This window comes from Giraffa tippelskirchi, chromosome 5 (assembly GCF_054371585.1).
Source record: "Giraffa tippelskirchi isolate mGirTip1 chromosome 5, T2T-mGirTip1v1.2.pri, whole genome shotgun sequence".
NCBI lineage: Eukaryota > Metazoa > Chordata > Mammalia > Artiodactyla > Giraffidae > Giraffa > Giraffa tippelskirchi.
This window is the reverse complement of record NC_137279.1, coordinates 126,616,514-126,629,884: the sequence shown is the minus strand read 5'-3', so window position 1 is coordinate 126,629,884 and position 13,371 is coordinate 126,616,514. Positions and strand designations below refer to the sequence as shown.

The following is a 13,371-nucleotide window of genomic DNA, read 5'->3' as shown; positions in this document are numbered from 1 at the left end:
AATACTGCAGAAGATAACAAACAAGCATATCTTTTTCCTTTTGGTGTTCAACGTAACATTGTATTTTGAGTCCCCACCCTCGTTAGATTTTAGATGTAAAATCTAAAAGGCTTGGGTTTTTCCCTACAGTAAATTCTGTTTCTAGCCTCTCACATAGGAGCCTGTGCATGTCACTGCATTGTTTGCTTGAATAAATTCCGTGTATGCTGCTGCTGCTGCTGCTAAGTCGCTTCAGTCGTGTCCGACTCTGTGCGACCCCATAGATGGCAGCCCACCAGGCTCCGCCGTCCCTGGGATTCTCCAGGCAAGAATACTGGAGTGGGTTGCCATTTCCTTCTCCAGTGCATGAAAGGGAAAAGTGAAAGTGAAGTCGCTCAGTCGTGTCCAACTCTTAGCGACCCCATGGACTGCAGCCTACCAGGCTCCTCCATCCATGGGATTTTCCAGGCAAGAGTACTGGAGTGGGGTGCCATTGCCTTCTCCAGTTCCATGTATAGGGTCGTCTAAATACACAATCAGCTCTCTAGATAACTTCCTGTGTATTTGAGTGACTTTCCTGGTGGGGGAGGAAAAACAGAAGTGAAAAAGAAACCACCGTTTGTGACCAATAGACACATCCCCTGCCCCAGCTAATGACATACTCATTAATGTGCATCTGGCTGGTCTGCAACCTACCAGGGATGACCCACCCTTTACATGCCTCCTCCATCACTCTCAGAGCTAAGACAGAATCAGCATAGGGGAATTAAATGCCTAAAAAGCACAATATTTAACACACCATGTTGTCAAAATTAGGGTCTGATGGAGAATTGTGTTTGGGGAAAAACAAATAAAATGATGTGAAATCTTTATCTGATCTTATTTTTTGATAACACTAAATAAAAGTTCAGAAAGCATTTTCTTTCAAAACAATTCAGATTCTTTGGTGTTAAGACAGTTAAGTAATAGAAAAGAAAAAGAAATTCAAGATTTAATCATTGGAAAGCAGGAGTTAAAATTACTGCTTTATATGTGGTAAGGTATACATAACTGTTTTTTTTTTTTTTTTAATATTTATTTATTTGGCTGCGCCAGATCTTAGTTGCAGCATGTGGGATCTAGTTCTCTGACCAGGGATTGAACCTCAGTCCCCTTGCATTGGGAATGCGAAGTCTTAGCTACTGGACCACCAGAGGAGTACCCCACATAATTGTTTTATATGCCCTACAGTCCAGAGGGTTGCAAAGAGTCAGATGTGACTTAGCAACTGAACAACAATATGATAAGAAAATTAATTGAAAAACAACAAATGATATGAAAACTAAGGTAGCAGGGAACAAGATTAATATACTGAAACCTGTAGCATTTATATGTTTTTTGAAAACACTGCTTTTAACACAGCAAGAAAAAGTATATACAAAAAAAGTCTAGAAATAAATTTAACAAAAATGTATAAGAACCACAGGATGAAAACTTACATATGCTTCTGAGATACAAAGTAATCTTGAACAAATAGGAAGATAGAATGTCTTCTTGATGGTATGACTCAACATGATAAAAATGTTACTTCCCTCTACAGTATTTAAGATGTTATTTCTAAGTTGAAAAATACAGATTTATCATGATTAAAATAAATATAATAGGATTTTTTCAGTAGCTAGATAAGCTGATTTGAATGTCTGTAAGGAAAAAAATTCTCTTAAATGACCATGAAAAATCTGAAGAAAACAATGAAGGAAAACCAGTCCTTCCAGTTTTTAAAACATAATGTTTAGTAATTGAAATACTGTGGTACTAGTTCATATGTAGAAAGATCAGTGAAAGATATTATATAATCCAGGAATAGGAAGTCTTACGAGAATTTAGTACATGATAAAAAAATGGCGTCTCAAATCAGTGACAGAAACTTGGACTATTCAACAAGTGGTGTTGGGACAGCTGGATAGGAATCCAGAGGGAAAAACTGGATCTATACCTCATGGCTTATATGGATAAATTCCAAATGGATTAAAGATCTTAACTTACAAAGTGAAATCAGGAAGTACTAGAAGACAGGGGAGAATTCTCTTATAACTTGGAAGTAAAGAAGGCTTCTCATTATGACTTAAAACTCAGGAGACATAAAATTAAAAAAAAATCAGTAAATTTGGCTACACTAAAAAGAAACATTTCTGCATGACAAAATAGTAGAAGCAAAATTAACAGACAGATAAGTTACAATTCATATAAAAAAATATTGACCTCTAATTTATGAAAGGTCTCACTAATCACTTTTAAAACACCAGCATCACAATATAAAACTGAAATGAGAATATGAATAGATGCTTCAAAGAAAAGCACAGTATTTTTTAAAGATACTAAAAAAGACTGAACCTTCCTTAGATAGGGGAAATTCCATTTAAGACTCTGATGTTTTCACCTCATAGACTCAGTTCAATTCAGCTGCTCAGTCATGTCTGACTCTTTGCGACACCATGGACTGCTGCACACCAGGCTTAGACTAGCAACATGTTAAAAAAAAACAACAACCCATGAAACACCCTTTGTAAAGGGTAGGAAATAGGCACTTTTATACAATGCTGAGGCAGGATTCTAAGGAGGATAATTCATCAGTATTCATCAGTCATTAATGTATAATACATGCATTCATTAATTTGCATTGAAGTATAGTTGATTTACAATATTGTGTTAGTTTCAGGTGTACAGCATGGTGATTTGTTGGGGTCCTTTAATGGACCGGAACCTGGTGGTCTGGAGTCAACGATAAAAAAGTAAAGGAAAGAAGGAAGGAAGGAAAGAGGCTGATATTCTCTGGTTTACATGGGAAGCCAATATAACTCTAAAACAAAGAGTTAGCACTGCCTACGTAGGCTCCAGGTGCCCTCTCCAAGAGGTCTTGAAAGCCCGGGCAAGTAAGTAGGCACAGCTGACCCCTGTGTTCCATAGAAGCAGCCTGAAGGAGAGAGAGAGAAATGAAGAAAGAGACGGGGACCCAAGTTTTGATGGAATAGGGGCATTTATTCAACATACTGTGGGCATATATATACTGTCTTACAAGATAGCTTTTTTCAGCAAAGATAAGGAAAAAATCTTACAAATCATCCAGGAAGCATGAGGCTAGAATCCATCTCAAAGAGAGGGGGTTGTAAGTAATCACTTTACATATCAGAAAGGAAGGTCATAAATAGTTACTTTTCACCATATGGAGAAGCTAATGAAGGAAATGCATAGGGAACAGAGGATTTATGCAAGACTGAAAACAGCACACAGGAAGCCTCCTGTTAAATGCTCTCTAACAGTGATTCAGTTATTTTTTTCTGATTCTAGCTTATTATAAAATATTGAAAATAATTACCATACAATATAGTAAATTCTTGTTGCTTATCTATCCCATACTCCCTCCCTCTTTCCTTTGGTAGCCACAAGTTTGTTTTCTATGTCTGTGAGTCTGTTTCTGTTTTGTATATAGATTCACCTGCATTACTTTTTAGATTCTGCATTATAAATGATATAATATTTGTTTTTATCTGCCTGGCTTACTTCACTAAATATAATATTCTCTGGGTCTCTCCATGTTGCTGAAAATGGGAACATTTCCTTCTTTCTCATGACTGAATAATATTCCATTATATGTATATACAACATTTTCTTTATCCATTCATCCATTGATGGACATGGGTTGCTTCCATGCCTTGGTTATTATAAATAGTGCTGCTATGAACATTGGTGTGCCTCTATCTTTTCAAATTAGAGTTTTCATTTTTTTTTCTGGTATGTATCCAGGAGTGGTATTGCTGGATCATATGATAGCACTGTTTCTAGTTTTTTAAAGGAATCTCCATACTGTTTTCTCTAGTGGCTGTACCAATTTATATTTCCACCAACAGTTTACCAAGTGGTGTAAAGGGAACATAAGTGCTCCGCTATTGGGTGCATATATATCAATGAGTATAATATCCTCTTCTTGTATTGATCCCTTTTTCATTATTTAATGCCCTTCTTTGTCTTCCTTTATGGTCTTTGTTTTAAAGTCTATTTTGTCTATGAGTATTGCTACCTCTGGAGAAGGCAATGGCAACCCACTCCGGTACTCTTGCTTGGAAAATGCCATGGACGGAGGAGCCCGGTGGGCTGCAGTCCATGGGGTTGCTGGGAGTCGGACACGACTGAAGCGACTTAGCAGCAGCAGCAGCATTGCTACCTCTGCTTTCTTTTTGTTTTCATTTGCATTAAATTTTTCTGTACCCTCACTTTCAGTATGTATGTGTCTTTTGCCCTGAAGTGAATCTCTTGTAGGCACTATATTATAGATTCTTGTTTCTTTTATCCAGTCTACCATGCTGTGTCTTTTGATTGGCGCATTTGGCCCATTAAGATGTAAAGTAATAATTGATAGGTATGTACTTTCTGCCATTTTTAAAAATATTTTTCAAGTTCCTTTAATTTTATGTTTATTATTTTTAAATATTTATTTTTTTTGGCTGAACTGGGTCTTAGTTGTAGGGTGCAGGATCTTTGAACTTTGTTGCAGCATATGGGATCCTTTAGTTTCAGCATGTGAGATCTAGTTCCCTGACCAGGGATTGAACCCAGGCCCCCTGCATTGGGAGTGCAGAGTCTTAGCCATTGGATCAACAGAGAAGTTCCCTTACTGCCATTTTAATCTTTGTTTTCTAGTTTTTTTGTAGTTCTTCTTTGCTTATTTCTTCTTTTTATTTTTCCTTTTGTGATTTGATGACTTTCTGTTGTAGTATGTTTGATTTCCTTTCCTTTTGGTTTTTGTGAACATAGTCTATATTTTTGATTTGTGGTTACCATGAAGTTCAAGCATATTAACTCACGATTGTATCTACTCATTTTAAACTAATGATCACTTAAGGTCAAACACATTGTAAAAGATTTACATTTTTATACTCCCTTCCCTCACATTTTGTTTTCTTGATGTTGTATTTTGCATCTTCATGCTTATCATTTTACTACTTGTGCTATGCTTAGTCGTTTTGTTACGTCTGACTGTTTGCAACCCCATAAACTGTAGCATGCCAGTTTCCTCTGTCCATGGGAATTCTCCAGGCAAGAATACTGGAGTGGGTTGCCATGCCCTCCTTTAGGGGATCTTCCCGACCCAGGAATTGAGCCAAGGTCTCCTGCGTTGCAGGCAGATTCTTTATCAGCCAAGCTATCAGGGAAGCCCTCTTTTACTATTTAATGTAGTTATAACTTTTTTTTTTTTACAATTTTTTGATTGTTGTTTAGTCTATGTACTGGCTTATTTAAGTGATCTTCAATCCTTCTATGATTTGCCTTTCCTATTATGATTTTCCCTTTCCTATAGATTCTTGCTACCTTTCTATTTAGAGAGGACTCTTCAATATTTCTTTTAGGGTAGGTTTAATATTGCTGAATTCTTTTTGCTTTTGCCTGTCTGGGAAATTCTTTATCTCTCCTTCTGTTCTAAATGATAATCATGTTGGATAGAACATCCTAGGTTGTAGGTTTTTCCCTTTTAGGACTTTGAATTTATCTTGCCACTCCCTTCTGGCTTGCCAAGTTTCTGTAGAGAAATCAACTGATAGCTTAAAGGATATTCTCTTGTAACTGACTCTTTGTTTTTCTCTCACTACCTTTGGAATCCTCTTTTTCTTTAACATTTGCCATCTTAATTATGAGATGTCTTGGTGTGAATATGCATGGGTTATTGTTTGGGACCCTCTGTGCTTCCTATACCTGAATATATGTTCCCTTCTTTAGGTTCGGGAATTTTTCAGCCATAATTTCTTCAAATACATTTTCAACAACCCCCCACCTTCTCCTTCTGGAATGTCTATTATGTGTAGGGTGGCACATTTCATATTATCCCATAGATATCGTATGTTGCTTTCATTTGTTTTCATTTGTATGTCCACCTGCTATTCTAACTGGATGATTGCCATTATGCTATCTTCCAGATCACTTATTTATTCTTTTGTAACATTTATTCTGCTATTAATTACCTCTAGGTTGGTTTTTATCTTGGCAGTTGAATTGTCCTTTTTTGATCAGTTCATCTTTATAGTTTCTAGTTCCTTGTTACAGTGATCTCTGTTTCTGTCACTAATCTTTCTTAATTCAGTTAGCATTTTTATTGCCACCTTTTTGAACTTGGGGTCTAGTGGATTAGAGAGGCCTATTTCATTATTCATTATTTGTTCTTTTGGGGGATTTCTCTTGTTCATTTAATTGGAAGTAGTTCCTCTGCCTTTTTATTCTATTTAACTTTCTTTTTCTTTATAAACTTAGGAGAAAACAATCATCTACTATGGTCTTAAAGAGAAGTTTTTATGTGGGGGCATCTCTGTGTAGCCTCTGCATGTCCAATGTCTTTGATGTAAGTTGCTGGTTTTAGGATGGCTGCCAGCCAGGTCTTTCCTCAGAGTTTGCTGGTCATTTTGCCCTTCATGGGGAGGGTTGTTTCTAGAACCTGTGCAGGATATGAGGTGGGGCTTCCCTTTTGCTTCGTGGCTGTTGTCACTCTGTCAGGAGCAGTGTCAGCTCCTCAGTTGTTGAATTAGAAACCCTAAAGGTCAAGATCAGTCAGGCTTTATTGCCCTTGAGTGTGTGCTCCTACCCCTACGGAGGTGACTGCTGAAGCAAGTGAGGTCTCTGTGATCACAAAGGACCTATGGGTCCCCAGGGCTCTGCTTGGAAGCAGCCCAAGATCACATCCCTTTCTCTGTTGTGTTCACCCCAGGTCTAATGCAAGGCTGTGGCGTGGAGTAGGCTGGGGCTAGGGGTTGGATGTTGTGGCTGCGCAAGTTTATGTGGCTGCGCCCCCCCACCGGGATCTATGCTGCTTCTGTGCCAGTCTTCTCCAGGACCTGTCTGTCCCAGATCTAGGGTGAGGCTGTGGTGTGACGTGGGCGAAGCTGAGGAGCTCTCACTGGGAGAGGACTTGCTACTTCTGAATGCACTGACAATGGCCATCACCGCCCCACCCAGCCCACATTCCAGGCCCTCTGGACTGTTTCTGTGTAGCTAGAGGAGTCCCAGGGCCTGTCTTCCCAGCCCTTAGCCTCTATGTGCTTTTGTGGCACCTCCCTGTGCTCACCCTGCCAATAGCCGATGTTGTTCCACTCACCCCATGCATGACTAGACAGTGTCCTGCGTGGCTTCACCTGGATCACACCCCAGGTGCCCTGGTCTGTTTCTGCATAGCTGAACTGAATCTGTGCCCTGATCTCGCGCCAGGCTATGGTGTGGAGTGAGCAGGGCCAGGGTGTTTGCCCCTTCTGATTCAGTGCGGGGAGGTGGCAGCCACCAGTGCATGGCTCTCTGCACCCTGATTGTCAGCAAGCCAGCATGCACACACTCTGCCCAAGTGGAGTCTAGGCTTCTCTAGTCCTTCTGTCTGTCTCTGCAGATTTTCTAGCAGTCAGGGGGGCTAGACTCCTCCGCATTGGAGCCCAGGACATGGATGCCCAGATTGTGGCTTGACAGCTTGCTTCTCAGGGGCACAGGTCCCAATGCGATGCCTTTTTGTCCCAGCTGGTTACATGGAACCACTTTTTCTTGCAGGTTTGGTTGTATAAGAGTTCTTCTGCTGGTTTCCAGTTAGTTTTCTAAGAGAATTGTTCCACATGTAGATGTATTTTTGATGTGTTTGTGGGGGTGGGATGAGTTCCACATTCTCTTGATCTCCCTCCCTACTTCTCACAGGGGACCATCTAGCCATTTTGAAGCTACATATTATGGCTGATTATAAGAGGGCCTAGGATCAGTGATTCTCCAGTAGCAATGAACATACCCAATGTCCAGAGCTTGGTTTCTAAGTACTGTTCTCCAAAGGGCCTGATTTTAGGGCTCGAATGAGGGAAATACCAGATAAGCCTGGCATCATCTTGTCAAATTAGAAAGTAAGGAAGTGCTCAAGGGGGAAAAAAGGGATTGGCCATGTCAAAAGGACACAGGGGCCAACCTGAAATACCTCCCAGTGGACAAAGATGGAACAATTTGAGCAACAGACTAAATAGCAATCATACTGGATTATAACCCAAAGAATATATATCCGTGAGTCCATACTTATGTAAATAAGTGACTAAGTAATAAAGGGGAGGAAAGGGATAAATCTTTACAAAGGGATCTCTGATAATGTGTGTTGATATTCCTCCTCCAGGATTTGAAAGTTAATTTCCTTCCTCTTGAGAGCAGGCTGGACTTAGTGACTCACTTTTAAGAATAGAATGTAGAAAGAGAAAAAATACTCACATCCCAGTGGAGAAATCTGGCAGGGCCCAACCACCTTAACCAAGTGATCGTGGTCAAATTCAGCCGTAATGTCAGGTTGCTGCCATGTCCCCAACATGGTCCTCTGTGAGCACTTCCCCTCGGTGGTGCTCTTCCCCGAAAGCCGTTCAGTTCAGTTCAGTTGCTCTGTCGTGTCTGACTCTTTGCGACCCCATGGACTGCAGCACACCAGGCATCCTCATCCATCACCAACACCTGGAGTTTACCCAAACTCATGTCCCTTGAGTTGGTGATTCCATGCAACCATCTCATCCTCTGTCGTCCCCTTCTCCTCCCACCTTCAATCTTTCCCAGCATCAGGGTCTTTTCCAACGAGTCAGTTCTTCACATCAGGTGGTCAAAGTATTGGAGTTTCAGCTTTAGCATCAGTCCTTCCAATGAATATTCAGGACTGATTTCCTTTAGGATAGACTGATTGGATCTCCTTACAGTCCAAGGGACTCTCAAGAGTCTTCTCCAACACCACAGTTCAAAAGCATTAATTCTTCCTCACTGAGCTTTCTTTCTAGTCCAACTCTCATATCCATACATGACTACTGGAAAAACCATACCCTTGACTAGATGGACCTTTGTTGCCAAAGTAATGTCTCTGCTTTTTAATATGCTGTCTAGGTTGGTCATAACTTTTCTTCCAAGGAGTAAGCATCTTTTAATTTCATGGCTGCAGTCACCATCTGCAGTGATTTTGGAGCCCCCAAAAACAAAGTCAGCCACTGTTTCCACTGTGTCCCCATCTATTTGCCATGAAGTGATGGGACCAGATGCCATGATCTTAGTCTTCCGAATGGTGAGCTTTAAGCCAACTTTTTCACTCTCCTCTTTCACTTCCATCAAGAGGCTCTTTAGTTCTTCTTCGCTTTCTGCCATAAGGGTGGTGTCATCTGCATATCTGAGATTATAGATATTTTTCCCAGCAATCTTGATTCCAGCTTGTGCTTCATTCAGCCCAGCGTTTCTCATGATGTACTCTGCATATAAGTTAAATAAGCAGGGTCACAATATACAGTTTTGACATACTCCTTTTCCTATTTGAAACCAGTCTGTTGTTCCATGTCCAGTTCTAACTGTTGCTTCCTGACCTGCATACAGGTTTCTCAAGAGACAGGTCAGGTGGTCTGGTATTCCCATTTCTTTCAGAATTTTCCACAGTTTGTTGTGATCCACACAGTCAAAGGCTTTGGCATAGTCAATAAATCAGAAATAGATGATTTTCTGGAACTCTTGCTTTTTCGATGATCCAATGGATGTCAGCAATTTGATCTCTGGTTTCTCTGCCTTTTCTAAAACCAGCTTGAACATCTGGAAGTTCATGGTTCACATATTGTTGAAGCCTGGCTTGGAGAATTTTGAACATCACTTTACTCGTGTGTGAGATGAGTGCAATTGTGCAGTAGTTTGAACATTCTTTGGCATTGCCTTTCTTTGGAACTGGAATGAAAACTGACCTTTTCCAGTCCTGTGGCCACTGCTGAGTTTTCCAAATTTGCTGGCATATTGAGTGCAGCACTTTCACAGCATCATCTTTCAGGATTTGAAATAGCTCAACTGGAATTCCATCACTTCCACTAGCTTTGTTCGTAGTGATGCTTTCTAAGGCCCACTTGACTTCACATTCTAGGATGTCTGGCACTAGGTGAGTGATCACACCATCGTGATTATCTGGGTTGTGAAGATATTTTTTGTATAGTTCTTCTCTGTATTCTTGCTACCTCTTCTTAATATCTTCTGCTTCTGTTAGGTCCATACCATTTCTGTCCTTTATTGAGCCCATCTTTGCATGAAATGTTCCCTTGGTATCTCTGATTTTCTTGAAGAGATCTCTAGTCTTTCCCATTCTATTGCTTTCCTCTACTTCTTTACACTGATCACTGAGGAAGGCTTTCTTATCTCTCCTTGCTATTCTTTGGAACTCTGCATTCTGTTGACTTTGTGACCATGCACTCCCTTCATATACAGAGTTTATGTGTGTATCTCTGTAACTGGAATTCCTCATTGCTTTATAATTGTCTGTTTACAACTTGGCCTCCCTACTAATCTCTATGTTGTTGTTGAGTTGCTAAGTCTTGTCCGACACTTTTGTGAACCTATAGACTGTAGCCTGCTAGGCTTCTCTGTCCATAGAATTTTCAAGACAAGAATACTGGAGTGGGTTGCCATTTCCTTCTCCAGGGGATCTTCCCGACCCAAGGACTGAAGCTGCCTCTTCTACTTTCCTTTTCTCCTTTGCTTTTCACTTTTCTTATTTTCACAGCTATTTATAAGGCCTCCTCAGACAGCCATTTTGCTCTTTTGCATTTCTTTTTCTTGGGGATGGTCTTAACCCCTGCCTCCTGTACAATGTCACGAACCTCTGTCCATAGTTCATTAGGCACTCTGTCTATCAGATCTAGTCCCTTAAATCTATTTCTCACTTCTACTGTATAGTTTTAAGGGATTTGATTTAGGTCATACCTGAATGTCTAGTAGTTTTCTCCACTTTCTTCAATTTCAGTCTGAATTGGGCAATATGGAGTTCATGATCTGAGCCACAGTCAGCTCCTGGTCTTGTTTTTGCTGACTGTATAGAGCTTCTCCATCTTTGGCTGCAAAGAATATAATCAATCTGATTTCAGTGTTGACCATCTGATGATGTCCATGTGTAGAGTCTTCTCTTGTGTTGTTGGAAGAGGGAGTTTGCTATGACCAGTGTGTTCTCTTGAAAAACTATTAGCCTTTGCCCTGCTTCATTCTATACTCCAAGGCCAAATTTGCCTATTACTCCAGGTGTTTCTTGACTTCCTACTTTTGCATTCCAGTCCCCTTTAATAAAAAGGACATCTTTTTGGGGTGTTAGTTCTAGAAGGTCTTGTAGGTCTTCATAGAACCATTCAACTTCAGCTTCTTCAGCGTTACTGGTCGGGGCATAGACTTGGATTACCGTGATATTGAATGGTTTGCCTTGGAAACGAAGAGAGATCATTCTGTCATTTTTGAGATTGCATCCAAGTACTGCATTTCAGACTCTCTTGATGACTATGATGGCTACTCCACTTCTTCTAAGGGATTCTTGCCCACAGTAGTAGATATAATGGTCATCTGAGTTAAATTCACCCATTCCAGTCCATTTTAGTTTACTGATTCCTGAAATATTCACTCTTGCCATCTCCTGTTTGACCACTTCCAGTTTGCCTTGATTCATGGACCTAACATTCCAGGTTCCTATGCAATATTGCTCTTTACAGCATCGGACCTTGCTTCCATCACCAGTCACATCCACAACTGGGTGGTATTTTCGCTTTGGCTCCATCCCTTCGTTCTTTCTGGAGTTATTTCTCTACTGATCTCCAGTGGCATGTTGGGCGCCTACTGACCTGGGGAGTTCATCTTTCAGTGTCCTATCTTTTTGCCTTTTCATACTGTTCATGAGGTTCTCAAGGCAAGAATAGTAAAGTGGTTTGCCATTCCCTTCTCCAGTGAATCACATTTTGTCAGAACTCTCCACCATGACCCGTCCGTCTTGGATGGCCCTACACAGCATGGCTCATAGTTTCATTGAGTTAGACAAAGCTGTGGCCCATGTGATTAGATTGGTTAGTTTTCTGTGATTGTGGTTTTCAGTGTTTCTGCCCTCTGACGAGAAGGATAAGAGGCTTATGGAAGCTGACTGAGGGGGAAACTGGGTCTTGTTCTGATGGGCGGGGCCATGCTCAGTAAATCTTTAATCCAATTTTCTGTTGATGGGTGGAGCTATGTTCCTCCCTGCTATTTACCTGGGGCCAAACTATGGTGGAGGTAATGAAGGTAATGGCGACCTCCTTCAAAAGATCCCATGCATGTATGCTACACTCAGTGCTCCAAGCCCTGCAGCAGGCCACCACCCTAAACCTGTAACTGCAGTCTAATCGTGAGAGAACATGAGGGTTATTCTACAGCTTGCAGGACATTTTATAAAATACCTGACCATGAATCTTCAAAAGTGTCAAGGTAGTGAGAGATAGGGAGAAACTAAGAAATTGTCCCAGACCAAGGGAGACACAACAAATAAATGCAGTGTGGCATCCTGGAACAGAAAAAGGAATTGGTGGAAAATGGTGATTTCCAAATAAAGGCTGTGGTTTAGTAAATAATGTAGAACCAGCGTTGATTTCTTAATTTTCACAAATGTACTGTGGTTATGTCAGATGTTAACATAAGGTGGAGGTGAGATGTGGGAACTCTCTGTACCTTCTTTGTGATTTTTCAGTAATGCTAAAGATATTCCAGAATGAAAGTTTCTATTTTAAAATGCTTTACTGTTCTCCAGCCTCTAACACTCTTATGATGTGTTGTTATTGTTTAGTCACTGAGTCGTATCCAACTCTTTTGCGACCCCATGGACTGTAGCTTGCCAGGCTCCACCGACCATGGAGTTCTTCAGCCGAGAATACTGGAGTTGGTTGCCATTTCCTCCTCCAGGAGATTTTCCTGATCCAGGGATCGAACCTGAGTCCCCTGCCTTGGCAGGCAGATTCTTTACCACTGAGCCACCAGGAAAGACCCTTATAATGTGTAGGCGAAAGATTTATAAGAGTAACAGTTTTTTTTCCTACCTCTTTTTTGAAAAGCTCAGCTTGGTGGGGTCTGGTATCTCATTTGGGGATAAAATTTTTACCATTTTTGACACTCAGCAGCAGACTGCCATTTAAATTTCCTATTATGTTCATATATGCTAACAAAAAGCTCTATGGTGATCTACAAGAAACCAAAACCTAATGGCCTGTGGACAAATGTACTTCAGTGGCTCAAGGAGAAGAAAGAGCAGTTTCTTATGGTTTATTCTGATGTACTTTTGGACTCTGAGCCATGTGAATGTATCACATCTGTAAAATTTTTAATTTAAAAAAGTGGCTTGGTTCTATTACTCTTGAATCAATATTTGATGACTCAGGAACTGTTTCTATACTGTTGTGCCTCCTGAGAAAGACCCTTCTGTATGTTCTATGTTGAGAATCATTGGGTGTTTTGAAGCCATTTTTCCTTCATGATGCTGTAATGTCATTTGCATTTGGGTTCCCTTTGCTTCATCTTCACACATTTCGCAAAATATTCGGTAACTGCCTAATACTTTAGCAATTTGTCAGATAATTAGGC

The 13,371-nt window shown here is 40.5% G+C and overlaps 1 protein-coding gene across 14 annotated transcripts in view; it reads left to right on the top strand.

Moving 5' to 3' along the window:
* The window catches only part of SLC44A3 (solute carrier family 44 member 3), an 85,373-nt gene that overhangs the window by 11,934 nt on the left and 60,068 nt on the right, over positions 1-13,371 (top strand). The window lies entirely within an intron of this gene.